Source organism: Petaurus breviceps, unplaced genomic scaffold (assembly GCF_028583685.1).
Source record: "Petaurus breviceps papuanus isolate PSGF00001 unplaced genomic scaffold, PetGlider_PUasm1.0 213, whole genome shotgun sequence".
Lineage (NCBI taxonomy): Eukaryota > Metazoa > Chordata > Mammalia > Diprotodontia > Petauridae > Petaurus > Petaurus breviceps.
The window spans coordinates 11,870,615-11,896,388 of NW_027185860.1; the positions used below are offsets into that span (position 1 = coordinate 11,870,615).

The 25,774-nt window shown below is 36.6% G+C and overlaps 1 long non-coding RNA gene across 2 annotated transcripts in view; it reads left to right on the forward strand.

Annotated features, from left to right (window-relative positions):
- The window catches only part of LOC138165523 (uncharacterized), a 112,985-nt gene that overhangs the window by 1,172 nt on the left and 86,039 nt on the right, over positions 1-25,774 (forward strand). The window lies entirely within an intron of this gene.

Consider the following 25,774-nt stretch of genomic DNA (forward strand, 5'->3'; position numbering starts at 1 on the left):
GGGGGGGGGGGGGGGGGGGGGGGTGTGGCAACCAGGAGGTGGGAGTGATGCTCTGGAAACACAGAATTAGCCTGCTGAGGACATTAAAGATCCTAGCAATGAAAACTTGGGAGAGGAACGAAATGGATAATGAGTGGAAGTTGGCAAAGCATTTAGGGTTGTTTTTGAGATACATCAATATTGGATTGATGTACCTGGCGTTGTGTCTAAAAGAGAAAGCAGTGATCTGATGCTAGAACCCTGGGAAACTGATTATAAGATACTCCTCATAATTTATTTTCTGCTTCCCTGCCTTGGAGAGTGCTTTGCTGGAATCTTGGAGTGGGGAGAGGGTATGAAAATGATCCCTGAAAATAGGGCATTTTTGTTATACATGGGTGCTATCAACTATTTTTTTTTCTAGATTTAACGCTTTAGATTTATGCCAAGTTGAACGTTTTTTGTCAGGTGTTCTTTATGGGGAGAAATAGAAAAAGTACATATCAATCAAATATTTCTTCCACTTTGTGCAAGATCCTGTGCTTAAGTGTTGGGGATAGAAAGGAAGCAAAAGACAGTCCAAGAGAGTTGCGTTATTTTGCTTAATATTAAATTTAAGACAAGTTCAATATTGAAAGACACATTGCATTTAAAACCTTTGGTTGTAAGAGGAAGCACAACATGCTGTACTGTGAACCTGAAGCCAAGGGGGACAAGGAATGTGTTGTAAACAAAGGAAATTGGCTGAGCAGAATGAAATTAAGGGCTTCGGCTCTTTTTCCTCTCTCCTTCCCAGTGCAATTTCTCTCTCTGATCTCACCCTACCATACAGTTTTATTTCTATTATTATAATTGTCTTTTTTGTCTGTCTGGTCCTTAAAAATACTAGATTTGTATTTCAAGGTCAACCTTGAAATACCAGGTTGTTGTCCTTGTTCGTCCATGCTAACATAATTTCACATCCAAATTACATTGTATACCAGTTGCATTTCACCAACAGACTAAAATGCCTACCAAAAAAATAAAAAGGTATCTTGGTTCCTACTAACTGAAAGAGTTACCGATTTCAAAAGAGATTTTGTTTTGTTTTGGACCAAGGATTTGCATTCTGCCCTTCTTCTGAACACTCTTCTAATCAGCAATATTAGCCTGTGCAAACAAAGAATGAAAGATTAACAGGTATTTGAAAGGATATAGGCTTACATTAAATCCAGCAGGCTGTCTACCCCTCCATCCTATGGCTTTTTTATTGATGCACAGGAATGTTTGAATTGTTGCTGTAAAAACTTGTTTTAACAAATAGGGTGACTTTTTACTCACCTTTCCTATCTGTGTAGGTGTGTGGATGATAGACTTGTTAATATTGTTGTTTAAATATTTTTATAGTTTTGGGAAAAACTCAGATTTACTTATGTGATATGCCTACCATCCTTTAGTTTATAGATTATTGATAGGTAGATAGTTATTAAAGAGACTATCTAGAAATTGCTAATCCTCAGTAGCATGTTTTAAGACACTATTATTTTTGTTTTACTAAATATGCTTTGAAATAAATCATTATTTTTAAATCAAATTACTCAAAATTCCTGTCAGTTTTTATTTGAAAGTTGGAAGCAGGTGTTTTTTTAATGTCACTTTCAATGAGTCTGATCTTGTGTATGTGTGTGTGTGTTGTAATTGCTATTGAATTCCCATATCGACAGTTTGAAAGATACATCCTCATCTACTGTTAAATGCCAATAAGTTTGTGAAAAGTAAGATGGATAGTATCACACCTGGTGGACCACCTCACACCTCCTTATTTTAAGGCTAATAAATTTAAGAAGTCAATGGTATCTAAAGAAACCTTCATTACTTTTTGGAGCATAGGCCTTCAATGAACCTACCCTCAATCCCAAATGTGAGAGGAGGAAAATAAAAATGAAAGAAGTTGTGAGGAACTTGGTTTCTCATTTGAGCAGCCTTAACATAGGCAAACAGGAAATAATCCTTTCCTGTTTCCAGTATGAAGATCTGAAGAACCGAAATAGCAGATTATTTCTACTTGACAAACAATAACCACAACATATAGGTGTGAATTTAAGTTGGTAAGCATTGCGCCATAAAGTCCATTGAAATAATAAATGATAAATGTCAAGCTCTCAAATCAAACTCAAAAGTGAAGAAAAAGGCATCTTTAATTGACACAGAGTCTCCAGCCTGTGACAAAGGGAGACCACCAAGGAAACTTACAGAAAGGTTTTTATACATCCAGGAGAAAAAAGGGGGAGAGGGTTATCATATGAGGAGTGAGGCCTGATCATGAGGTCTTAGCCACTCTTGACAGTATAAGCAAGAAAACCCACTTCATTCCAGTTGTTTACCCTTCGTGATACAATTTGTCTCAAACCTTTATAAGGAGGCAAGGGCACTTGGGTCACTTTTGGTAGCTGTGATTAGCCCAACCTAGTTCTGTTTGTGGGATAAACAGAGCTAAATATTCCCAGCCCAAGCTAATTGAGAATAAGTGCCTCACTAGACATTAGGAGGACCCTTTAGAGGGAGATGCCAAGAATATCACATTTGATATTAGCAATATTGAAGTTAATGTTCCTGTCAATAATAACAACTTTTATATATAGATATATCTTTAGAATCAATGGGTTGTCTTCTGTAAAATTTTATTTATGCTTCAGGTATACTTTCAGGTAAAGGAAAGTGCCTGGCACATCCTAAGAACTTAATAAATACTTGTTGCTTAGCTGATTTCTGATTCCCCTACCTCCAGGTTTTAAAATTAGTTTGTATTTACTTTGTATGTGTTTTCTATGAGAGGGATTGTGGTGTAGTGGACTGAGGTGATCTTGAATACCTGGGTTCAAGACCTACTCTGACACAAACAGCCTTTGTGACTCTGGGCAAAGCATTTAACCTCCCAGTGCTCTGGCTGCCTCTTTACTTTTATAGGTGACAGGGTTCATGCTGACTTACAGTGGTAGGGACCTTTTTTTTTTTAATCTGGGAAATCCCCAAACCAATAAAAACAAAACCTAACTTGTTAACCCCATGTATTTTTGTATATAGTTTATTTTGGGGGAGTTAAATGGCTCAGTGGGTAGAGTATCAGACCTGGAGTCAGAACAATTCATCTTCCTGAGTTCAAAGTTGGCCTCAGACATTCACTAGCTGTGTGAGCCTGGAAGTCACTTCACTGTTTGCCTTAGTTCCTCATCTGTAAAATGAACTGGAGAAGAAAATGACAAACCACTCCTCTTCCAAACAGGGTCACAGAGTTGGACGTGACTGAATGACAATAAAATGCTTTATGTGTCTTTGTGTTATTTTCCCAGATACAATTTCTGCTCCTTGAGGGTGGAGATGTTTCATTTTTGTCATTGCATCCTCTTAGTCAAGCATATGCTTAATACTGGCTTGCTTAATTTACAGAATTACAGTGTTAAGAGTTAAAAAGAGACCTCAGAGGCTTGGAGATAGAATCCCTTATACGACATCCAGAATTGTGGTCATCTAGTCTGTGCTGGAAATTTCAATTTGTCGTTGCTGTTGCTGTTGTTGATCAGTCATATCTGGCTCTTCACGACCCCATTTGGGGGTTTTCTTGGCAAAGATACTGGCGTGGTTTGCCAATTTCTTTCTCCAACTCGTTTTATAGATGAGGTAACTGAGGTAAACACAGTTAAGTGATGACCAGGGTCACAGAGCTAGTAAGTGTCTGAGGCCAGATTTGAGTTCAGGACTTCTTATCTCCAAGCCCTGTGCTCTTATCTACTGTGACACCTAGCTGCCCCCATGTAAATATATTATAAGGTAACCATTTCCATTCCTGAAAAGTTTTAGTTATGAGAAGTTCAATTTTATAATTAAGTCAATAACTGGCCCTCTATAATTTCTAACATCAGTCCCAAATCTGTCTTCTAGAACTACATAGATGTAGTCTAATTTATCTGTCAGGTGATAGACCTAAAATATTCAAAGACCACTATCATAAAAAAGACCTATGTCTTTTTTTACAGATCAAATATCCCCACTTCTCTAAATTTACCTTCACGTGACACACTTTTAATCACCTTGCCTTTTTGGTAACTATCTTCTGTGATGCCTCTCTTTGTCAATGGCCTTCATAAAATGTGATGCCCAGAGCTGACCAAAATAGTGAAGATGTAGTTGGACTAAGACAAAGAACCAGGAACTTAACACATTTCTTCTCTACAGTGTATTTTTGTCAATACAGTCTAAAATGGCATTAGGTTTTGATTTTTGGTTTTTTTTTTAGTTTCCATATCATTCTTTGGTCTACATGCACTGAAATCCATAGATCTTTTTTCAGGTGAACAGTTGTTAAGTCAGGTTGATTATTTGAACTTAAGTGTAGTACTTTAAAATTTTCATAATCAAATTTCATTTTGTGAGTTTGGGCTGGAGTTCCAATCTGTCATGGTCTTCTGAATTTTGATTCTGTATTTAGCTATCCCTTCTAGTTTTGTGTCCTTTGAAAATTTGGTGAGAATATCATGTTTTTAAAATTTTTTTTTTATGAATGACTTGTTTGGAATCCTACGGAGTAACAGTAGAGACCTCCCTCCCATTTGAGATTAATCCATTGATCACCACTCTTTGGGTGTGGTTGTTGAGACAACTATGGATGCTCTTAATCACTACATCATCCAACTCACATTTCTGTTTTGTTCACTGATATTTTAAAAGATGAAGTGCCTAACTGAAATCTAGAGATGTTATTTCAATAGCAATGGCTCCCACTTCACAGTCCAGGACCCATTTGAAGTTGTTATAAAAGATTTTCAAAGCTGCATTGTTGTTAAGTAAAGTCTGACTCTTTGTACCTCCATGGACCATAGTATGCCCGTGCCTTCTTTCCTCCTCTGTCTCTCAAAATCTATCCAAGTTCATATTCATTGTTTCCATGACACTATCTAGCAGTCTCATCCTTTGCCATCCCCTTTTTCTTTTCTCTTTATGTGGGGTGCAGGGACCCCAAAAAGCCCCTCCCCAGATTTTATAAAACTCAGAGGGGTCTCAAGGTAGGAACAGGAAGCATTTTTTCAGTTCTCACGAGAAAAGACAAAGGGAGGTTATATACTCTAACATAAACAAACCCCTTCCCACCACTATCCCTCATTCCCATTGGTTGGGAGGCAGGCTTACGATCTAGGCACGAAAAAGACAAAGAACAAGGAAACAGGGACAGCCAATCCAAACATACATGTCCTTATTTGGCAAACTTAATGCTAAAGTGGCCGTGGAGGAGGAGGAAGGGTCATAAATTGGGTAATTTCTAGGAAGCCAAAACTTAGGCCTGTCCGATCTTACCAAAGCCTGTCTCTAGTTTCAAGACAATCTCTCTCCCATCACCCTGAGGAGTCTTCACAGAGGGTCTATTCCAATCACCTTCAATCTTTTCCAACATCAAGGTTTCTTTGTGACCTCATTTGGTGTTATCTTAGCAGAGATAATTAGAAGTGGTTCTCCATTTCCCACTGCAGCGCATTTTACAGATGAGGAAACTGAGGCAAACAGGTTTAAGTGACTTGCCCAGGGTCACATAGTAAGTATTTGAGGCCCAATTTGAACTCTGTTTTTAACACTCCTCCTTCGACTCCTTCTAGTCTGTCCTGGTGGAGATGACCCTCTTTTCTCCTGAGAACCTTTCCTCTAAACCACCTCCTTCCTACACAATTTACCCTAGAGTCATAATTGCAAATTTTAGCTCTAGCTAAGAGAAAGGTGTGGGCAGCCTATAAACTGTGCCTCATTGTCACCTCTATTCCACTTTCTCTCTCCCACAGCCAGCTAAAGGAATTCTATTAGCATTTCACTGATTTGGGTGTTCAGTGTTAAGAAATGTGCTAAATATCCCAGGAAAGCCTAACACCTTTAACTGACTGTTGCAGGGTTAAGATTGCAACCAGAAGTTCCTCCAAGAAGGTGACACAAGATGGCAAAGTCGAGGAATTATAGCTGCCAAATACTTGATAAGGCACCCTTACAGAGAACAAATATCCCATTCTTTTCTGTTTTTCGGTAAGTGTCAATCCTGATCAGAAAAGATTCTCCCTAAATACATCAGGACAAAAGAGAAAAAAAAACCCTCCACTATATAACATGGAAAAATAAAGGAAAAACCATTTTTGCTCATAGCAGAACCAGATTTTTTCTATGCTTGATAATGTCTGTTCATCTTCAACATTTTTCTTTAAATTACATTTTTTGTATAACCTAAATTCTTCTTGCTATAATTTCATTCCTCTCTTTGAAGGAAGTGGCAAAAAAATAATTTTATCCATCTTCCATTTCAAGAAAACCCACTAATATTTTTTTTAGAGTTTTCAGCAAAAAACAAAACAAAAACGAAAATATTTCATTTTGCAGCAGTTACTGAATGCTAGCCAAAAGAAAATCTGAACTCTTTGTTCAGCTTTAAAATTTCTCTTTCTGTGTATGACTTAATTCCCTGCTTAGAAACCTAAAATGTGCTGCTTTCTTACCTCATTAACAGAGAGAAAAATTAAGAATTTTATCTTGGGATAAAGGTTTTACATAAGTATAGGAGATGGCATTTAGTATAAGAAGACAGTGTTAATCTCATGGCTCCAATTGTTAAAGACCCCTAAACATATTTTTGACCATCAATTATATTCTTTTAGTGGTGAGGTCTTAATAGTACATTGATTTTTCTAGGCCCTCATGTTTTTTAAATTATTTAAGATAATTACTACTTGTAGGATTTTCTTTTTAATTACCATAACTAACAAAATTTCTCACTACTGAATTAATGGCCAAGGTCATTTCAGAACAAAAAAAAAAAAAGTTCTTTTTCTAAAGGGTCCCTCAGCATGATACAAATAAGATAATTAATACATTTTCATGCTTCCATGTTAATTAATGTTTGAAATAATAACTATGACTTGGAAAATAGTCATTTCAATATTCTCTTTGCATATTATCTAGTGCAGAGACTATGATGCAGCACTAATAATTCAAGGCATCTCTTTAACTATTCTTTGGAATCCTGGCAGCTCTTCCTGACAAGCCAAGGACCCATTATTCTTTCCATTTAATATCAGTTGAAATTACCTCTTCAACACATTCCTTCCTCTTTATTCTAGAACTTGGACCTTTTCTATTCCTGACAAGTTTATGGGGGAAAGGCAGGAAGAAGGAATAAGAATCTTTTTAGTTGAATAGTTGAAGGGAATAGAAATATATGTGTGTGTGTGTGTGTGTGTATATGTGTGTGTGTGTATGTATATATATATGTGTGTGTCTATATAGGAGGGTATATGGGCATATGAATACATATGTGAATGTATGTATATATGTTTACAGGTTTACATAGATAGAGGGCACAGGACTAATTTAATAGGAACGGATGATATTAAAAGGTGAAATTAAGAGGTGAGAGGGGAATATAATGAGAGGAGATGGGGAGACACAGAATGGGGTAAACTATCTCATATAGAAGAGGCAAGGGAAAATGGTTACAATGGAGGGGAAGAATAGGAAGGCAAAAGGGAATGGGTCAACCTTATTCTCATTGAATTTGACTTGGGGAGGGAATGAAATACACACTAAATAGGGTATCTCACCCTCCAGGAAAGTAGGGGGGAAGGGGATGAAAGGGGGATGATGGAAGGGAGGGCAGGCTGGGGGGAGGGTAGTTGGAAGCACCCACTTTTGCAAAAGGACAGGATCAAAGTAGAGAATAGAACAAGTGGGAGGTGGGGTAGAAGGGAGGGAAATATAGTCAGTCTTTTACAATATATCTACTATGTTAATGTTTTGCATTAGCCACACATGTACAACCTATACTGAACTGATTATCTTCCCAGTAAGTGTGGGTGACAAGGGTGGAAGGGAATTAATCTGAAAATGAAAGTTTTAAAATCAAATGTTTAAATATATATATATATATATGTATATATATATATATATATATATTATTCTTAATACTATTTTACATGTAATTGGGAAATAAAATATACAGGCACTGGGGCATAGAGATCCACCATGCCCTACCGGAAAAGTTGAAGGGGGTATGGGAGAAGATATGGGAGAGAGCATATTGGAGGACGGGATATCTACTGGGATCAATATTTTTGGGGTGGTAGGTAGGGGGGAAAAAAGAGGAGAAAATTTGTAACTCAAAATCTGGTGGAAATGAATGATGTAAATCAGAAGTTAATAAAGCATTTGAAAAATGAAAAAAAAGCCATGTAAGGAGACAACCAATTAATTTATGTGGAGAGAGAGAGTTAATTTTCTTGCCTTTTCCTTGGTTGCCCAAATTAACAGCCATGAGAGATATAGATAATTAGGGGAAAGAACATAATAGACCTTTCCAGATGCCTCTACATTTTCCTTAGTCATTCATATGTGTCATCTATATGCCCAGAACAAGGTACCCCTCCCTTCTCTTCACCCTCCTCCCACATCTTTGACTCTAGGCTTAGAAGCTTTCATCTAAACTTTAATCCTTGGAAAGCCTAACTCCAAAGAGAGGGCATCAGGATTTTCTTATACTCTCTGGCTTAGCAAAGGACAGTTGAAGAGGACTTTATATCTTCAGAGCAATCCTCCTACCACTCCTGATTCAGAATGCCTTTGTCTACATGTATCAGCCATAATTATGGGCATAAAACATGAATGTCATGACAGGACATAACAATGTACAGAAAATGACAAGATAATAGAAATGCCATTTCTGGTATTCCTGGTCAGCTTCATCCAGCTTTGTAGTTGCTTTCACAGAAAGGGGCATTTTGGATTCATTCAAAGAGTGTGCAAAGCATGACGGTAGGTTAAGTTTAGAGTGTACCAAAAATGTCTTTCTCTTCATTGGCCAAACCAGGTTTTAGACTTTCTTCATGTGGTGAGAGTCAAACTGGTAAGGGGTAGGGGCAAGCCTTTTTACAGTAACAAATGAGCATAGTCAAGCAAAACAAATCCATATATTGACTGTGTCTGAAAATGTTCTGAACCTCCAGTCTATCACTTTCTTGGCAAGAGATAGGAAGAATGATAATCAAGTCTTTTAGAGTACAGCCCTTCTTAAACTGTGGGTTATGACCCCATATGGGGTGGTGAAAAATTTGGCAACAGTTAAAGGTTTCTGAACATGCAATGACCAAAAAATTAATTAAAATCAAATGCTTATTGAATCCAAGGTGTTTCTGGCAGTGCTTGCCTGTTTTGCATCATGCAACTTCACTGCAGCCTTGCTTCTAAATACAAAAGTATGTGCACTATACATGCCCTCAGGCTGTGTAATGCCAAGGAAAGCTGTCAAAAAAATTTCAAGAAGCCCTGTTTTAGAGTAGTTATTGACAATTATGTTGATCACAGTTAAGCCTTTAACAATTGTTTTCCTTTATGATATTGTGATTGTTGAGGTTTAGGGGTGCTCATGACCCCAAAATACCAACACACCAGGTCCTGTCATCATGGGATTTGACCCAAGCCTTCTTTCAGCCAAAGTAAAACAAAATTGATTAAAGATCCACTATATTAGGTAGCCTTATAAGGAAGCTGAGCTTTTGTGAAGCTTGTCAAGCATGACAGAATCAGAGCTAGATTGAATCTGAGCACCTTCGTGGAGGCAAAATGCACCTTATATACAGAAAGACTATGGGAGGGATCTAGGAGTGGTCAAGTAGTCTGGGGTGACTAGAGGAGGGGTTTAGGGAGGTTCTTGATGGGAATGGCCAGTAGAGGTAAGACACCAATGGTGGGAAGTAGCTAGAGGTAATCCATCGGTAACAAACAATGGAGAGCTAGGCTAGGTTAAAGGTAACAGATTTGGGCATTAAAAGACAAATCTCATGGGAAGATTGGAGGAGAGTTCAAGTTGGGGGTTTTCCAGGGCCTAAGTACAAATGGGACTCAAATTCTTTTGGAGTAAGGGGTGAAGGTCACAGCTTGGGTCTGTATCCTGTCTCTGGTCATGGTATGAATTGTTCTCCTTATTTGACTCAATTCACTCTGTATCAGTTCATATGTCTTCCCAGATTTCTCTGAATTTTTCCCTTTTGTCATTAATTACAGCACAATATCCTTCCGTTATGTCATATTCCACAACACCTTGTGGGGGGAGGGGCAGGAATTTCTCTCATTTTACAAATGAGCAAACATAGGCTCAGTTAATTGACCAAGGTCAGAGGCTAGGTAGAAAAGTTGGAACTAAAACCTAAGTCTACAAGTTCAGTATTCTTTCTGTTACTGTATGTTTGTAAGAGTTTCATGGCAAGTAGCCTCCTTATCTTTTTCACTTTGTATGCTGCCCTGATCCTAATTGGAAGAATAATTGTGACTTTTCACATATCTCTCTCCTTCCCTCATCTTTGCTCTCCCCTGTACCACTAAATGTATTGAAGCCTTTGCTAAAATTCATAATGCAGTACCCGATTTTTATTTTTGTTCAATGCATTACCTTCAGTTATTTCATTCACAGGACAATATGGTACCTTACCAGAGTAACTCATTAACCTTTTAAGCCATGGACTGAATTAGGTTAGATTAGTTGACAATACTTTAGATTCGTTTGTGAATAGGGACCCTAAGGCTATACACAGGAAACTGCAGGACAAGAAGGGAAAATTTCTGGTACATCTGGTGCTATTCAGGTAAGTAGCTCTGGCTGCTATGAATGTAAAGGGTGACCTTGAGCCACTAGGAAGCACAAAATAACCATAAGGGTTTGAAGTTTTAAAATATGTTAAAGGTGGACAAAACGGATGGGGTACCTGGGGTCTAAACCAATTTGTAAAACCAGTTTGTACAATTGTAACTGCAATTTGTATTGTAAAATTAATTGTAATCTGTAAAATCCCTTTCCCAGCCTCAAACTCTGCCCCCTTCCCCCTATCTGCACTCGCCTAGGCAACACCTTGTGACTCCTTTGTTCTTACTTAATCTCTTCATGTCTCCTCTGGTCTGGCCCAAATCTCATCTAAACTGTCTATGCACTAAAGTCACAAGTTCCTCTCAGTCAGCTCTAACCTGTATCTATGCACTGAGGTCCTTTCCCTCCATCTGGTCAGCCCTGACAATGGCAGCCCTACCCTTTAAAAGTAAAAGCCTGTACCCCTCTCCCTCTCAGGTCCCCTAAAGGACTCTTGCCGGCTTCTCATAGAAGCGTAACAATAAACTTCTACAACTCTCACTCCAATTAAGCCTGAGACCTGGAATTCTTTCCAGACGATATTGCAGGTTTTCTGGTCTTAGATAAGGTCAGAGTTCCTGTTGAATCTAGAGGGAGCCATCCCTCATCAAAACCATCTTCACAATTTGTCTTCCCTATCCCTGGTAATTACTAAGAACCTATGAGAAAGAAACTCCTTAAAGTCTGAGTTGAAATTTAAAAACAAGATAATATAATTTTTTTAATTTATTTATTTTTAGTTTTCAACCTTCAATTTCACAAGTTTTAAATTTTCTCCCCCTCCCGAAGATGACATACAATCTGATACAAACTCCACATATACATTTTTATTAAATATATTTTCACATTAGTGAAGACATGGAGAATTATAACAAATGGGAGGAACCATGGTAATACAATTTTAGATGACTATGAAGCAGCACCTCACTTTACCTTCTGCTTATGCCTGAATGACCAAGTGGGTCCTTCTCCTCTGCCTAGCAGAAGGAGCTTCCTTTGAAGGGATTAGCATCTAAATCTATTAAAGGCCCTCCATTCCTTTAAAGACCAAGGAGAGTTCTATTGCCCCTCCACGTGGTCTTCCTTGGCTACTTTCAGGCAAAAGTAAATTCTCCCTTAGTAACACTTTGGCTGGACCTGTTCCTTAAATTTTCTCATTCCATTTTGTTACTCAGTTTTCCCACCAGGATACTTGATATTTACATAGTGCTTTGAGGGATGCAAAGTGCTATGTATATATGTATGTATGCATGCGTGCATGTATGTATGAATGTGTGTATGATAACTTGAGTAGTGTTTTCATATATGCACACACACCTATGTGTCCATATGTATACACACAGATTGCCTTGAAATTCAATTCCATAGATTCCATTCAACAAATCTTTATTAAGTAACTTTCTAGAACTGTGTCTCTATAGCAGGCCTGCACAGCATATGACCCACGGGCCACTTGCAGACCACTAAAGGATTTCAGGGGGCCCTTGAAAATTGTAGGGTTGCCACTGAGCACTCCCCTGTTTGTTACATGACCTGAAACAGTCAAACATCATCAGTCTCTCTCTAATCTAACTTATCTACCTATTTTATTTTTGGTGCCTGCCAACGTGTGCAGGTCTGCTATATAGGTATGCACACATAGACATATACATATATGGATATGTATTCCATACATACAGGTGTCTGTTGCCATGTGTGTATATATGCACACGCACAAACATACGTGTATGTATACCATGCATATATGGTAAATGATGTTTTGATTTTTGTCTTCATTCCCAGCACCGATCATTGTATCTGGTCATCTAGCTCCATATCCACATTTACGATTTGTCCAGATATGAATCTAAATCATTTAAAGTCATACCTTCCCTTCAAGCCCCAAATAAAGTGCTATGTCCTCCATGGACTCTATAATAAGTCAAAAGCAGTATGCATATTCCATATAGAATAGTTATAACAAAGAAACAAAAGCTTTCAGTCTTGCAACAAGTCCAACACTTCTGTCTACTGTAGTTTTAAAGGGCTGGGCCATCTCCAGTCATCCTGATCTATATCTTACACTGGACCAGCCCTGCCTCACTTAAATACAATTCACTTGCAAGTCATGACATCACCTTTCTGATATCATCGGTCCTCTTCCAAAAGGTCATCTTCCAACAATAAACAGTTCTTAAGGACAAAATGACACATTCAGATTTGTGTGTGTGTGCGCGTGTATGGCATATATCTATGTATGCAAAATGTATGTTATATCTGTATACATATATTTGAATATATGTATATACAGACTATATATTCACGTGCATATATTTATACACATATGTGTGTACATGTAATATATATGTGTGTGTGCACACATACACACACTTATACTTGTTCATATTTCTGTTCATCCATTTTCAAAAAGGACCAGTGACATTACAGGTGATGTCTTGACTTGCATGCAAATTAGATTTGTCAGGCAAAGTTGCACAAAGTTATCAATTTCACTCACTCTTCCTGAGTCATGGAAGTCCAATGGGAAGACAAAAGTAAAGACAACTAGGGATAGCCCAGGATGTAGTGGATGACCTTTATATCTTCCATGCCTGACCAAGCTCTAAGGAATCCATAGCACCTGCTTCAACCACCTTCATGGCTGTTGGAACAAATTGTTCTTATCTGCCCATTCTGCCAGGGAAAATCTTCACATGTTTGGGGCAGATGTCCCTTTAACTCACCAATACGTTTGAGACCTTCAACCTGGTATAGGCTGAATGCTAAGACAGTTTACTGAGGTGTAGTTGCTGCACATGCTACAGCTTCTTGGCACCACCAGTGAAAGTGGGATGAAGGTGGACAGCAAAGGTGGATGAGCAACCCTGAAAAGGGGTGAGAAAACTCTCACACAAGAGGTACTAATATTCCCTGTACACCTCACTTGTGCATGTATACCTGTGTGTATATACATGAATAGGGAGTTAGCTGATCAGATATTGTGATCATCTTAGGTTATAAGCTCAGGGGTAGGCTGTGGTATCTCTAACGTGCAATCCAATGCAGATGCATAAACAAAGTTTTATTGTTTTTTAATAAAGCCATTTTTTTCTGATAGTCTAGAATTGCGATTGAGAGTGGTGAAAAGTATGTAACAAAAGAAGTCAGAAAACTGATCCTTGCTCTCTCCCTTTGACAATTTCCAGATTAGAATAATATAAACCTGGACTATTTAAAAAATGGCCCTTAAAAACTGTAGTAGGCAGCATTTGGGGATTTGTTGCAAGGTTGAAAGTTTTTATTTCTTTGTTATAGCTACTATATATGGAGCATACATATTGCAAACTTCTACTCTCATTATTGAAATAAATAAGATGCATAGCTGCAGTATGTCTTGACCTAGAATGCCACTCTCTCTTCAATTTCCTTACTCTGAATGCTACAAAGGGAGATTCAATTAAATAAAAAAGTAAAGAAAAGAAGTAGTGAGATTTCTGAGAAGTTTGAAAAGCTTTTTTAAAATCTCATTTTTTATCTTTACAGATGCTGTTTTAGCACTATTACTTCCGTTGCAAATGAAGCTTTGCTATATAAAGCTTAACACTGCCAAAATCAGAAGGGACATTCTTTGTCAGAGAATGTATTGAAATTGGTATATATTCTACAGAAATTCACAGATAACCTTCTAAGACTGGTGTTTAAGTGTTCTGGATTTCAAGGATGCATCATTAATAAGAAGGAAAAATACAATCTCAATTTAACTAACAGGTATTTTTAAAAATTTGTTCCCATTTGCACAGAGTTACACATGTGCAGAGCTCCTTTTGTGTACCTGATACTAGTATTTTTTTTCTGTGTGCAGATACATCTGCACCAGAGGAACCTTCAGGAATGAGCAAATTTGTTTGTTAAATTTACCAAAAATCTTTGATAAATACTCTTACTATTCTGTATTAAAACAGAGGTCCAGGAGATTAAATAGCAATAATAAAGCAACAATTTCAGTGAATAAAACATCAAGCTAATAAGCATGTAAATATGTTGTTAATATCTAGTTAAAAAATAAAACTTCAAAATAACTCAGTATTGCAGTATGTATGGAATGAAGGATCCTTCCCCAGCCCCTCTTAATTCTAGTGCCTTCCCACTGTTAATTATTTCCGGCTTCTCTTGTACATAGCTTGCTTTGTCTCTATTTGTTTGCATGTTGTCTCACCCATTTGATTGTAAACTCCTTGAGGACAGACAGGGGCTGTTTTGTTCCTCTTTTTTTTATCCCCAGCAATTTACACACACACACACACACACACACACACACACACACACACACACACGCACACACACGCACACACACGCCCGCGCGCGTGCTCTCGGCATATACTAGGCACTTAATAAGTGTTTAGTGATTGATAAGGATGTATAGCATAGTAGAAATAGAAATTAAACTAGGAATCAAACAACTTGAAATCAAGCTCTATCTAGATGACCTGAAACCTGAGCCTTTGCTTGCCTCCTCTGCTTTGCCTTTTTTTTTTTTTTTGCCTAAATACAAGTGATTTAACAGCAGCCCTAAGATGGACAGGTGCAAGTCTGGAGGCAGTTTCATAGAAGAGAAGACAAATGGGTAAAAAGATAAATTCAATCCCTGGCTTGGTTTGCAAGAGATATGGACCTGGAGGGAATTGTTTGGACAGTGCAGTTAAGGCAAAAGATGAAATATCAATTTAATAATTCCACAAACTGCTTTATGTTGTTGATGGTTTTCCTTACTAACCTTCTGGGAAAATATAAAGGGTCATATATTAATATCACTATTTCTTTAAGTTTTTCTTTCAATGTCTGCTTGTAAGTCATTTGTGTTTAGCATTTCCTTTGTGTAAAAGAAATATCTTTCCCATACTTTTCCTATATTACATCTAGCTTTTCCTTTACATTATATATTGAGTATCTTTCTACTCCACCCATTTGAAGATTTAAGCTTCAAGTGATTCTCCCTAGGACTCCAGACTTTGAAGTGGAGGTCTTCTTAATTAGTCAAATGAGCGAACTTGACTCTTGTCTTTGAAGGTCAAACTCTCCTTAGCTTTGAACCTCTTTTATAATCCTAAACCTAGAGCTCAGATTCCAGCTCTCTGGGACTAGCCAAGATTCTTATTGTCACATAGTCGTTCAGCTCTGGAGGACCTTAGAGCAACCATTTCTACTGTCAAAATGGAAGCAGTGCCATTGCTTACTCTAGAATTCTAAATAAAATTCTTATCTCTTTAAAAAGATTTGACAATTCCATGAAATAGTAGTAGTGTCATATAGCGAATAAGGTTTTAGTCTTGGAACTGAGAAGAGCTGGATATAAACCTGCCTCAGACATTACTAGCTATATGTGCCTGGGTGTGTCATTAAAACTATCTCTGCCTCAGTTTCCTCATCTGTACAATGGGGGGGAGGGTGAATCTTATGGCCTCTAAGGAAACTTCCAGCTCTACAACTATTAGCCAATGATCCTATAAAGATGAGTTGAGGAAGTTGTCTTGCAAGATCAAATGTCCTATATAAAATAGTCCTCACTGGTTTGCAGGTAACCAGAGGTAAACATGAATGTTACAGGTATAATAAGTATCAATAAGGGTTAAAGTGACGTTGGTGGACTTCTGATGTAATGACTATGTGAAAAGTTGGAGAGGATCCCAGCTCTCCCACCTAAGCCCCAGCAAATATCTGAAAAAGGCTCCAGAGAGAGCAATGGTTAAAAATAAAAATTAAAAACCTGGAGAAAAAACAAATGTAAACTCCTCCATTCCACCCAAATTTGCATGAAAGGCAACATAGAAGCCAATAGAGGCTGAAAGAGGGATTACACCAGAGAAGCCATCACAAACTCCAGTAAACAGTCTAGAGGTATGCCAATGCCTCAAGAGTGATCCTGAAGATAGCCATACCTCCAATAAGACCATATCCTGGTCCTGAGTTAGAACAGAAGTCAGGAGTAGAGTCTCCCTCAGGTCACTGCACAATAAGAGAATGCAGCAGTGTATTCCTCAGTGCACTGGGATCCAGGATTAGGGCTAGCTCAGACCCTCTCAGACATCAGCCAATTAATCTTGCAAGAGATCTGAGATAAATATGATATCTGACGTTTGAACAAGGCCAGAACAGATGACCAAACCAACTTCTACTAACATATTATACAAGGAAAAGGAGGCAGAACCTTCAGTGACCCACCAGAAAAAAAAAAAGCTTAATCCAGGGATCAAGGCAAAAATGGGCCTAACACCAGCCACCCTATCTACAGTGATGGCTAAAGTGGCACCTACATTTCAGACAGAGCAGGCCTGAACAAGATCTATTCAACCCATCTATTTGTATCACAGGGAACTGCCCCAAGCATAGAGCCCCAAAACAAAAATTGAGGTTGGTTGTTGAAGAGGTTACCCATAAAGAGGGTTAAGGTTGCTCTGGAGACCCCAAAATACCAACCCACCAGGTCCTGCCAAATGAATTCGACTCAAGTCTTCTCTCAGCCAAAGAAAAGTAAAGTTTATTAAAAGTTCACTTGTATTAGACACAGAGTAAGTCTGTGCTAGGTCATTCTATGGCGCTTTCCCTATTCTCTGACACTCTCACATACATGGAGACAAGATGGGGTCTTACATACAGAAGGCTGTGGGAGGAATCTAGGGGTGATATAGAGGAAGAGTTTGGGGAGGGTCTTCAGGAGGAGTTAATGAGGCCAATGAGGGATTAAGGGTGGGAAGTCACTGGAGGCCACCTGGAGACCACAAACAATGGTGGGCTAGGCCAGTTCAGTGTGGATCAACACTTTGATAGGCTCAAGGGTGGGAAGTCTAGTGACAGAGGCTTGGGCTCAGCCACAATGTAAGGCTTATGGCCCCATTCAAATTTCTCATCAAATGAGACAATTTAATCAAAAGTCCAAGGGAGGTTCCCAGAGCCCTGTACCTCAAGGACTCAAGAAGAACTTGAGGGGGCTCTTAGAGCCCATACCTCATCAGTTATAACACTAAATAGAAGAAAAAATCATCTCCACAAAAACTATAAGTAGAGTTTATTTTTTAAAAATGACTTGGCCAAAAGAATTATGAGCGTCGGGGTGGCCAGGTGGTGCAGTGAGGAAGAGCACCGGCCCCAGAGTCAGGAGACCTGGGATCGGGCTCAGATACTTAGCACCACACCCAGAAATAACTGGCCGTGTAACTTTGAGCAAGTTAACCCCAATTGCTTAAAAAAAATAGAATTATGAGAGTGACTAGAAGAAAAATTAAGAAAAAGATCAAAATATGAAATTAGGGTTCTGAAGGGAGAAAAATGAGAGGAAAATAAATAACAGACTAGAAGGTAGAAAACCTCATGTAAATAGTAAAATTCTTGAATAGAATGGAAGAAACAAACCAGTTATTCCAGGAAAGGAAAGAGCAAAGTCAAAAAGTTGAAAAAAAATCAAAGAGCATCTAAGGTATCTACTATCAAAAACAGCTGATCTGGGGGCGGCCAGGTGGCACAGTGAGTAAGAGTGCGGGCCCTAGCATTGGGAGACCTGGGATCGGTTCTGGCCTCAGATACTTGGCACCCACACAAAAATAACTGGCCGTGTAACCTAGAGCAAGTTACTTAACCCCGATTGCTAAAAAAAAAAAAAAAACAGTTGATCTGGAAAAAAATGTGCATAATAGATCATTTTGGACTAATTGGACTCTCTGTAAACTATACCTAAACAAAAAAACCTGGATATTGTGCCTCAAGAAATGTGTGTGTGTTTACATAAATACATGCATATATATGCATATTTCTTGAGGCACAATATCCAAAATTTTTTTATTAATGCTGATGCAGTTTGGGGTTTCAGGGAAGCCAGAAATGTCAGGGTACAGCAGGCATCTGCCTGGAATGAATTCACACACTCAAATCTTCTTCCAAGTGAAATGACAATGTTTATTGTAATGCCAATAGGAGCCTGCAGGGTTTCTAGTAAACCTGCAATTTACTGGGTGAGACTAATGCTTACATACAAAAAGGACAGAGAAAGGATGGGATTAAGGAGTAATCTGGATATGGGCCAAGGGCTACAGAGAAAAGAATATCAAGTAATCTAAATCTAGGTAGACTTGGGTGGAGGCCAGTGATCTGGGCTGCTGAAATGTATGGGAAAATTCAAGGACTGAGTGGTTGCTTTCAAAGAAATGGTCTTTTCCAGGTCTCATCATCCAGTCAGAACCATAGGGTAAAGTAAAAATAAAAATAATCCTCTGATCACTTCCTGAAAAAAAAAATTGAAAACTGCTAGGCATTTCAATCAAAATTCGAAACTAAGTGAAATAAAATTTTGCAAGTAACCAGGAAGAAAAAAAATCAAATATGAAGGAACCAGGACTCTAGGAAGATGGTGGAGTAGGTCAGAAAAATTCCAAGCTCTCAAAATTTTCCTCCACAAAAAGAGATGAAACAGCACTTCAGGGCAAACATAGAGTAGTAAAAACAAACAATGGGAAGAACAGGGGTCCTCCTGGGACAATCAGAGATCTGAAGAAAAATGCCAGAAATAGGTTTGGTCCCTTCTAAGAATAAACATCTCCAGGTTAGGGACCCCTTAAACAACAAGCAACAAGCCCTGGGGTTAGCTGGATTGGGAAGTTGCCTTGGCCCCAATCACAGGTACTTTTACACTGCCTCCAGAGTGAGGGGAGTTGGGCATCTCAGTTGGGGAAAGAACATCTCCTAACAAGCAACTCCAGACACCACCATGCAGTTGGAGATGCAATCAGGGGCAAGAAGGAACCAGCACTTTCACATTGAGTACAGAAGCTGGCTGTGAATGCTGGTTGTAGGCACTTACAGGAGGCTGGAGGTCTTGGCTTGTGTTCATGGTCAGAGAAGAGAACTGGAGGAGGATATGAGACCAGAGGTATTACCACCCCTATACCCAAGGACTAGAGGAGATAACAAAAATTATTACCAAAAAAATACGCAAACAAAGGAGAAAGAACCCAACCATAGAGAGTTACTGTGGGAATAGAGAAGACCGGGGTTCATCTTTAGAGGAGGAGAGTGAAGCAAAGAACCCCCTTCTAGCCCAAAGAGCAATTTCAGATAGCCACCTGCCCAAAAAGAATTCATAAACAAATTTTTGAAAGACTTTAAATATCAAATGAGAGAGATTGAGGAAAAAATTGAAAAAAAAAATAAGAACAATCCAAAAAACCAAGAAGATTATGAAAAGAAGGTCAAATAATTTAAAAAGGAGATCCAAAATAGTAAGAAAGAAAATGGCTCCTTGAAAATGAGAATTGGGCAGGGGGAAGTCAGTGAAGTTATAAGAGATGAAGAAATAATAAAACAAACTATAAAGAATGAAAAATAGAACAGAATGTGAAACATCTCACAAGAAAAACAACTGATCTGGAGAACAGATCAAGAAGAGAAAATGTAAGTATAAGCAGACTATCTGAAAGCCATGATCAAAAATAGAATCTTGATACAATAATATAAAAAATAATTAAAGATAATTATGCTAAAGCATTAAAAAAAAAGAGGGGAAAGTAGGTTTTGGAATTTTTTTGTAAAAATTTTGGTTTTGTAGGCTATATACATATATGGAAGAACAAAAGAACTAGGGTTCTATAGTACAAAGGTATAATAGGGTAACTATCATACAAAGAAAAACTAAGCATAATCCTGAATAGAAAAAAAAAAGGGAGGGGGCAATTCAATGAATTGTCAGACTTTCAGGACTTTGTTAAAAAAAAAACTGAACTTAATCTTTTGTTCTCTCCTGTACACTTTTTAAGTAAGTAAACTAAGTAAAAAATGTACAGCAGAGAACAAGAAAACCTACAAGGAAGTAAAGAAAAGAGGGATAGCTTTCAACACAGCATGTTGTATTCAATATATAGGATTTCTTGAAATGGAAATTTATTGCTATGTATTTTGAATCTTCTGCTGTGCACATGACATGTTTTTATTTTCTTATTTTGTATGTAAGTTTTAATATTTAATTTAATAATGTTTCTCTTTTTCTCATTTCATTATGTATTTAAGTTTCAGTGTTGAAGTCTAAAAATTTTTTTAAGATTTTAAAAAATATGAAGGAACCATAACAAGATCAAACCTGACTATACTGCAACTGTTTTAAAGGAAAGAAATACAATAATATAATTTTCCAAAGGGCTTACAAGCAAGAATAATGTATTCTGGAAAAAAAAGTGAATATTTCTTATTAGAAAAGAATAGACTTGCCATGGCTAGGTGTAACAGCAAATAGAGCACCAGCCCTGGAGTCAGGAGGACCTGAGTTCAAATCTGACTTTAGACACGTAAAACAAAAACTAGCCATGTGATCTTAGGCAAGTCACTTAACCCCAACTGCCCTACCCTCCCCCTTCAAAAAAAAAAAAAAGAAAAGACTAGACTAGACTTAAAGTAAAAGAGAGGACTTTAAAGTATCACTGATGCCAAGACCTGAGATAAATAGAAACTTTGAATTGCAGATGCTTAGGTACCTGAATGTGCCCCTTTCTTATATACACAAACCTAAAAAAAAAAGAAAAAATTAGGACATGATTAGAATTTTTTAAAAGTCAGATATGATAGTTCTTTGAAAATTATTGAATGGGAAACAAAAAAAAAGGCTGAAATTTTCCTACATATATGTACACCTTTCCAAAAAATGACCATATGTTGGGGTATAAAAACCTCATGAAAATGGAGAAAAACAGATATGCTTAACACATCCTTTACTGAGCAGACCACAAGAAAAAATTAATAAATGGCATCTGAAGAAATAATTTAAACTTAAATCAAAACTAAATTTAATCCTAAAGCATTAGTGAGTAAATGATCATAAAAATGATAAACAATTTCACATAAGAAAATGACTATGATGAGAAAACATTAAAAAATTGTTGGAATGAAGCTAAAGTAATCTTTAGGGGAAATTTGATATTGCCTAATACTTTCATCAGCAAACAGAAAGAATAAATTGATAAATTTTATATGTAATTAGAAAAACCAACATCTTATGCAAAATAAAAATTCTGAAAATCAAAGATGAAATAAACAAAAAAAGATGAAATGAGTTTTTTCAAAAAAAAGAATTAATAAATATAATATTAATTATTATAATTGCAAAGAAGAGAGGAAAAACAAATTGCTGATATTTTTAAAATGACAAATATTAATTCTGGGGGGAAAAGTTAGAGGAAACAAAGGAAACAGTTTGCCTAATCATGTTAACAAAACTGACAAATGAAGTGAATATAATATTTATAAAATATAAATACTGAGATTAAAATAGACAATTTAAATGTAAACTAACTCATCCTCAGAAAAAAAAAATTAACATGCCATAAACGAACCACACACACACACACACACACACACACACACACACACACACATATACGCACATTCATGTGTGTATGTGTATCTCCAGGACCAGAGGGATTATTTCATATAATTATGTCAATAGATAAAGAAAAGTTTTGAGAAAGTATAACTTCTTTATTTTTAAATAAATTTGAAAAAGCAAAGTAATAAAGTCATAAAGAAACTTCCAAATATTTAAAGGACCAGATGGATTTACAAGTGAATTCTAGGAAGCATTCAAAGAGTAGTTGACTTCAATATGACATAAGTTTTGAACAAAATAAGAAAAGACTGGATCTTACTAACCTCCTTTAATCAGAAAAATATCAACCTGATCAATAAATCAAGAAGAGATAAATCAGAAAAAGAAAATATATACCAATAACTCAAATTAATACTGATATAAACTATCCAATAAAAATTAACAATGAGACTATAGAATATTAAAAATATACACTGTGACCAGAATGAAGTTTATACTAAAAATGCTTGGTTGGCTCAATATTAGGAAAGGCTTAAACATAATAGAACATGTTGATAACAATAAAAATAACATGATTATCTCAAAATATAGAGAGAATTAATTTGATCCAAAGCAACACTCATTTATGGGTTTGGGACTTTTTGAGAGGCAATCAAGGTTAAGTGATTTTCCCAGGGTCACACAGCTTAGTAAATAACTGAAGCTGGATGTGAATGCAGGTCCTCCTGATGCTAGAGTTGGTGATTATTTATGTTTATATGTAAACTAAGATCCTGTATCATTACATTATCTGTAATGGAAAAATGTTAAAGACCTTTCCAGCAATCTAGTATGACCTAGAGTAAAGAAAGCATATATATTGACAACACTATTATTTGAACTTGTGCAAGAAATATTAGCTATAGCAATAAGATAAGAAAAATAAATTGAGAAAAGTTACAGCAAAAAAGGAAACAATTATAATTTTTGTAGGTATTATGGTTTAATTAGTGAGCCTGAAAGAATCAACAAAAATTAATTAAAGCAATAATTTCGGCAAAGTAACAGGATATAAAATAAACTCACCAACAAATCCAATAGGAAGGGATTAAAAATAAATTCTGTTGAAAATACTATATGCTGGGATGGTGCAGTGAGTAAGAGTGCCAGACCCAGAGTCAGGAGACCCGGGATCAGTTCCTGCCTCAGATACTTAGCACCCACACAAAATAACTGGCCATGTAACCTTGAGCAAGTTACTTAACCCCAATTGCTTAAAAAAAAATACTACATGCATAAAATTTCTAGGAGACCAGCTATTAAAATACTCAAAGGAATTCTATATGTATGACTACAACATACTCTTTATAGAAATGATGAACATCTTAAATAATTGGACATATTAATTGCTAATGGTTGGACTGTGCCAATATTTTTTAAAATGACAATATTATCTAAATTAATTCATAAATGAATTGCCATATCAATATAATACCATAGACTTGTTTTATACAACTAGCTTGGGAGTGGGCCAGTGATTCATTGATATGGGGAACTTCCAAGACTAAAACTACCTCTACTAATACAGGTTCAAACCTACTCTGAAGTTTAGAGTCTAAATTATTGCTTAGAACGCTGAATGGTTATATAACTTGTCCAGTCACACCACCAATATGTATCAAAGATAGGATTAAAGTTCAGGTCTCCCTGACTTGTAGGCCAGCTCTCTATCTGCTGTGCTAGGCTGCCTATCTTACTTTTAAGAACCAGACAACATTTGGGTTCTTTTCCTTTTTCCCTAATTATTTTTGGAAATAGACCAAGTAGTGGTGGTATTACTGGGTCAAAGGGCATAGGTAGTTTAATAATAATTTAGATAATGAAGGATAATTATGAAAAAAGGAAAAGAGTATATATTCTAAAATGTTTATAACAGCTCTCTTTGTGGTGGCAAAGAACTGGAGACTGCATGGATGCCAATCAGTTGGGGAAAGGCTGAGAAAGTTGTGGTATATGATTGTTATGGAATACTACTGCACTGTAAGAAATGATGAGCTCAATGATTTTTTAAAAATGGAAAGACTTGCATGAAATAATGAAGAGTGAAATAAAGGGAACCAAGAGAATATTGTATATAGTAACAACAATATTGTTTTAAGAATGACTTTCAGCGAGTAAGTCATTTTGACTATTATAAGTACCCAAATTAACCATAAAGGACATATGAAGAAAGGTGCTATCAAATTCCATTGATTCCCTATTGCTTCCAGGATCAAACATAAAATTCTCCATTTGACTTTTAAAATCTTTTATAAAACATGACCTTTCCAGTCTTCTTATACTTTATTCTCCCACCTCATCACTTTTTGATTTGTTCACAGTGGCCATCCCATTTTTTCTTGCATAAAAACTCCCTTTCCAGAATGAACATTTTTGCTGACTCATAACCCATTCCTGAATTTTTTCCCTCTTCATTTTACCTCCTGGCTTTCCCAACCACCCATAATGCTAGTGTCTTTACTCTAAGATTATCTCCAATTATTCCCATAGAAATCTTGTTACATGTTTGTTTGCTTGTCTCCCTCATTAAACTGTTAGTTCTTTGAGTAGGAGTGTCTGTGACTTTATTTTTTATCCCCACTGCTTAACACAGAATCTGAGGTATAATATATACACAATAAATGCTTATTGGCTTTGATTTGTTAATAAAACAAGAATCATTCCCTAATAGACAATTGGTCAAAGGATAATTTTATCAACTAAAATCTCATCATCACATGCTGATTGACTTAGTTTTTGATACTAAGCACCTGGACTGATTCTACCTCTTGGCAGAGAAATGATACATTAGGGGTACAGAAAGATTAAGACATTTTCATTCATGATGTTTAGATTCTTTTTTTTTTCGCTTGACTATATGCATTCCTTATAAGGGAGCACTCAATTTTGAGAGGAAGGCAACAGTTATTTATGCAAGGCACTGTGGAGAGAATAATAGTAGTGATGACCCCTGAAAAGAAAAAAAAAAGACTTACAATGAATCAGTGAAGAAAAAATACACAAAAGTGAGCATACTGAAGTACGAAAGAATATGTTTTATACTAATAAATTAAATCTTTCTTTCTAAGCCTGGCCAGCACTCAGAAAAGGAGACAACTGTGTTCAAACTGAGATCCAAAACAAATCAGATAATTTCCTTTTTCTCTGTTAAAGGTGACATGAATAGCCAAATGCTTGTATTTTTTCTACATTAAACACACTTTGACACAAAATGTATCTTACTTTTCTAGTATTAAAATCCACACAAAATTATACAGTATTCTCTACTGGGCTAATAATTCATTTGAACAATTCTGAAACAGCTAAATACTATCCAAAATAATTTCTTAAATATATAAATATTCAATTGAAAGAATATTTACATATGTGTATAGAATTATTTGTATATACACATATGTATACTATAGATTTGAGTATATTTGTCATATATGTATATATGTGTGGGTATATGTGTGTGTATATGTAATATAAATTTTCCTCCTCTTCAGTTAAAACTACAAGGTTTTTATTTCTTCCAGATTCTGCTAAGAAAAGAAAAAAGTAACTTTTCTGTAATTGTATAGAGAGACAGAGCTGAAGTAATTGGTTTCTCTATGCTATAGAAAATTCTCTATCCTATAGAATCAGAAGGATAGTCAGTAGTCAATAAACATTTATTAATCACCCACTCTTTCAAGGCACTATGATAAGCACTGGGGTTATAAAGAAAGGCAAAGGACAATCTCTACCCCCTAGGAGCTCAC